Source organism: Salvelinus sp. IW2-2015, unplaced genomic scaffold (genome assembly GCF_002910315.2).
Source record: "Salvelinus sp. IW2-2015 unplaced genomic scaffold, ASM291031v2 Un_scaffold845, whole genome shotgun sequence".
NCBI classification, from domain to species: domain Eukaryota; kingdom Metazoa; phylum Chordata; class Actinopteri; order Salmoniformes; family Salmonidae; genus Salvelinus; species Salvelinus sp. IW2-2015.
The window spans coordinates 125,228-130,326 of NW_019942627.1; the positions used below are offsets into that span (position 1 = coordinate 125,228).

The following is a 5,099-nucleotide window of genomic DNA, read 5'->3' on the forward strand; positions in this document are numbered from 1 at the left end:
GTCCATCTGTTCTGTAGAGACTGAGGGTTAGGTTACTGATGTCCATCTGTTCTGTAGAGACTGAGGGTTAGGTTACTGATGTCCATCTGTTCTGTTGTCTAGAAGCTGAGTCCTCCCAGTGAGGAGGGCAGGGTCAGCCCCTCTAAGGAAGCAGAAGAAGAAGAGGGGGCATCAGACCAGGAGACGGGCAGCACGGCCGAGTCCTCCGAGGGACACCGATCCAACGTGGAGGAAGAGGAGGGCGAGGAGGAAGAGTATGAGGTGCAGGAAGTGGATCAGAGAGCCAAGAATGCGGCAAATGATTACGACACTCGCAGTGAAGTCAGCGACTCCCAGTCTGAGTCCGTGTCCTTCTCTGATGGGGAGTCTGTTCTCTCTGGCTCTGGCTCTGACGCTTCAGGTAATACACACCTGCTCAACATTCACATGGGCTATGTCCCAATTTATCTGTCCCTCCTCCCAAGTGTGCACTTGTTCACTTCCCTTCATGGATTAAGAAGGAAATGACTGATATCAGAGAACTCCCTCTAGTCTATGCCTACACCAATTCAATGGTTAGTTCACTGTTGTAGTAATACCAAGATCACTTTACACCCTCCTAGTTCACTGTTGTAGTAGTACCAAGATCACTTTACACCCTCCTAGTTCACTGTTGTAGTAGTACCAAGATCACTTTACACCCTCCTAGTTCACTGTTGTAGTAGTACCATGATCACCAGTACCAATTCAAACATACAATTCCTACTAATCGAAATGCTTCATGAAGTGCATCAGGCCTTTGCACGGTCCGTTGTACCTATAATCTGTTGTTACAAAGTTCACCGTGGGTTGCTGTCTACCTGGATGTGTCAAATAAGAAGAGAATTGAGATCATTTGGGTTGAAATGCGTGTCTTCACTTTATTTGGACAGTTCCCAAATAGATGGTTCAGTAGATGTCAGTTTGAACGAACCGTAACCTTAGCGACGCGATTTTGTATATCAACATAGTTGCGGTTGATAGTGTTGAGTATCTGTAGATCATCCATATGGGGGATATCCAAGTAAAAACCCGGAAACTAATCCAAACCATTTGATGCACTAACAATTGTTACACATTAATTTTCCATTCAATATCTGATAGTGATGGCGCTCAGGAGACGGGCTGGATCTGTCCGAGCTCCGAGCTGAGTGGCTCTGTGCTGAGTGGCTCTGTGCCGAGTGGCTCTGTGCCGAGTGGCTCTGTGCCGAGTGGCTCTGTGCCGAGTGGCTCTGTGCTGATGTGCCGAGTGGCTCTGTGCCGAGTGGCTCTGTGCCGAGTGGCTCTGTGCCGAGTGGCTCCGTGTGTCAGAATGGGTGGGGGGGTTGTTGTTTTTGTCCCCCCTCCCCGCCACTTTCCACTGATGAACTTGTCGTTTAGCAGATTTTTAAATGTTTTGAGCTAGTAATATGTAAATATTTATCTTTTAGAAAATAGCTATGACATGACATAGCCAAATAATATAACGCTGCTAAAACACTAGTGTAGCTCGCAAAAAAATGATTTCTGTCCCAGTTATGAAATTACACTTTTTACACTGTTGATGTCAAAATGACCCGATGCACTGACTGTTTTAAACCAGAACTACCAAAAAGATTTAGTATGGTGAACCTGTTAATGGAAAAGACCCGATCGGCAGTTAGATGTGAGTTGTCCACTCCGCTAACCTACACACCTCTGCCGGTTTAAAAAAACTCTTACATTTCAAGCAAATTACATTGGTTGTCCCTCAATGAATAAAGCCTATCATTTCCCATGCAGATGTAGCCTACCAATATTAGAGCAGGGAATAGGGTAGGTCTACCTCTCGTTGGCGCCAGCAGCTGCGTCTTACACACGGGTAGGACAGTTATCTGACTTTTAAGTCCGTGTCATACTCGGTTACATGCAGACAAGTTTGATAAGACTGAAGGAGAGGACTCACCAATTCACACACAACAGATAAGAGGAATAAGACTGAAGGAGAGGACTCACCAATTCACACACAACAGATAAGACTGAAGGGAGGACTCACCAATTTCACCACACAAACAGATAGAGAATAGAACGGAGAGGACTCGAACCAATTCACACACAACAGATAAGATGAAGGAGAGACTCACCAATTCACACACCGATAAAAGATAAGACTTGAAGGAAGGGGACTCTACCAATTCACCACACAACAGAAAGACAAAATTCATTAGTCACTGTCACAAAACATTGGAATCGGTTTTATTAGCAATGCACCCTTTTGGTTCGGTTTGGGCTCCCACGGGGACTGATGCTCTAGCTGTCTTAAAACATTTGAACCTTTATTCTGTGAGTTGTATATACCTTAAAAGCACACTGTCCGTTTTTATATCTTTCGTTACTGAAGATCAATGTATCGATTTTATCTCTTGTTCTTGAGTTGTTTTGTTGTTGTTTGGATGCAGCCCATGGCATGTGCTACGAATAAGATTATTTGCATGTATTTGAAAAACGGTGTGGTGTTCTCCAGGATCTGCAGAGGACACACGACAAGTCATTGTCTTGTCCGCCGCCGTCCGCCAAGAACCAGATCAGCAAGCTGAAGTACGTCGTTACGAGACGCCGCTTCTTTCATGATCAGAGCAACAACCATGGAGAACGTCTCCCTGGCAAGGCTAAAGGTATCTTAAAGGGGATGCTGGAAATATCTGGCGTTCGTATTACTATTGTTCTTACTTCCCCAGAGTCCGATGACTCGTGGGATTACCGTTTCATGTCTCGTGTGCAATATAAAAGAAGTTATCAATGCTTACCGTATCTGTAGACTCCTGTCATTGGCGCTAACTCTAGTTAGCATTGGCTTCGTGAAACTATACGAACTTCTTTTTATAGTGCCCAGACATACAAATGCTATAAGTTAGGGACAGGGGAATGTATGCCAAAATATCACAGTATCCCTTTAACTCAGAAGTTAGTGCATTCATATAGTGAATACGGCGGTTTGGGAGGTGGGCGGCGTTGGGGACGTGCGTGGGCGCGGCGTTGAGGGGACGGGTTGTAGCGGCGTTGATGGGGACTGTGGGGCCGGCGTTGGGGACGGCTGGTGGCGTTGGGAGGTGAAGGCGGGCGTTGCCGGGTGATGTGTGAGGCGGCGTGGGGGAGCGGTGGGGCGGCGTTGTATGGGACGTGGTGGCGGCGGCGTCTGATCCAAGGGACGTGGCTGACTAAGAGTACTGTTACGGACCTGTAGTAAAAAGCCACTTTGCAATTCAGTCTCAGTGTGTGTCAATGCCAGTCTGATGCCTGTCTCTCTCCAACAGCTCTTTGTTCAGTGGCCCGGCCGTTGTTGCCCGCTGGGGAGTCGGCGCACCACAGATGGCACTGAGGTGTACAGACATGGAGAGGGGGCAGACATCCCCAAGAGGGCGTGGCGTTGTTTCTGCCCAGAGGGCTGATGCCTCATAGAGTTCGTGCCCACAGCATTGCCCATTGAGTCTGCCCACAGCATTGCCCCATGGCTCCTGTCCACAGCGGCCCTCCCCGCCCCATGGGCGCGTCCTTGGTGCCAACAGCCATTGCCCATGGCTCCTGTCCACCAGCAGGTGCGCCCGAGTTGGGGCTTGGTCCCTGGTCCACAGGCATGCCCGGCCTCCTCCTGTCGCGCTGAGCAGGCGGGGATCGTCTCCCATGGCTCCTGTCCACAGCCGGTGGTATGGCCCATGGCTCCTGTCCACGGACGGCGTCTGGGGGAGTGGATTGGCCCATTGGCTCCTGTCGCTGCCTTCTCGGACGAGATGCTAGGACCAAGCTAGCAGCGGAGGAGGCCGTACTATACAGGGAGAGTGGGAGAAGAGCAGGCGATTAGAGGCAGTGTGTTGGTCTAGTGAAAGCCATGCCGGACCGCATCTGCGACAGCGGGCGACCGATACACACACACCACCACCACACATACACACGGACATCTAATCCTGCCCGCGCTTTGGTTTGATAAAAGTTTGGGGGAAGGGGGGTTGGGGCGGGCGGGGTCTCGTATCCACTCCCTAATAACCACTGCGAGAAAATAAAACACATTTTTCAGTGCAGCCCTCCGAGCCGGGGACTGTCCTCGATAGTGGAAGACCGTTATGTGGGGCCCTGGGGGGCAGTAAATAGGGACTACATACGCGAGGCGCTGACGCGTAGGGGGTGGCTGGCGGGTGTTGCGAGTCGCTGCGGCCCGTGTGCTGAGCGTAGTGGAGTCACACAACTGCATTGTTAGGGAGACGTCGTAGAGAGCTGTTTAGAGAAACCGGCGTCCCCATGGGATACTAGTAACCCCAAAAAGGGACTTTGACTCAGCCAGCCAATCCTCTCCCTTATCCCACCTTTGCACACTGCACATTACACACAGGGAATATATGCAGACAATTAATAATTGACTCAGGAATTGTTCTTTATGTCAATTAAAATCATCAAATCAATTAAAGACCACAGCTCAATAGTTATGTTCATTCTTATTAGATCATGGGTTGGGTGATGATTGTGTTGCATGTTAATTAAATGACAGTAATGGTGGGGCAGTGGTTGAAGTAAGAACCATTTCATGTTTTATCTTCAGGATTCAAAAAGTCCATGCAGATGTTGGTACTGTTTAAACATGTTAAGTTACTCGTAAAAAATGTTTTTTTTTTTTAAAGGAATTAACATCGAAAAATACATTTAGAGACTGTAAATGTGTTAATTGTCATGTGTCGTCTTGGCTGTAGTGGATGAGGATGTTAGGGTGTGTTATATCTGTAGCGGGTAGTGTTAGGCCTAGAGTGTGTGGGACATTTGGATGACTTGATGGTAACTCTGCGTAACATACTGATGAGAGGTACTGCATAGGGTGGCGTTTGGACTGTGGGAAGTGGTGTCGGGCGGGTAACGTAGGATTATGTAACATACTGCGTGAGAGGCCCCGAGGGCGGACGCACTCTCTAGCCTGTTCAGGGGGAAATCTGACTGGTGGGATTCCCCATCTTGTCTTCTCCCTTTGAGCACAGTTGGAAGAGCCAAACCTTCTCAGACTGAGCGTACATAGTGGAACACAACACCTGTCTCTAGACATGTCATCCTCGTTTTTGAACTGCAGAGGAATCTAGTACCCA

General features: G+C 48.7%; 1 pseudogene; it reads left to right on the forward strand.

The window, feature by feature from the left end:
* LOC112069002 (YTH domain-containing protein 1-like) overlaps nt 1-5,099 on the forward strand; it is a 42,112-nt pseudogene that overhangs the window by 8,331 nt on the left and 28,682 nt on the right.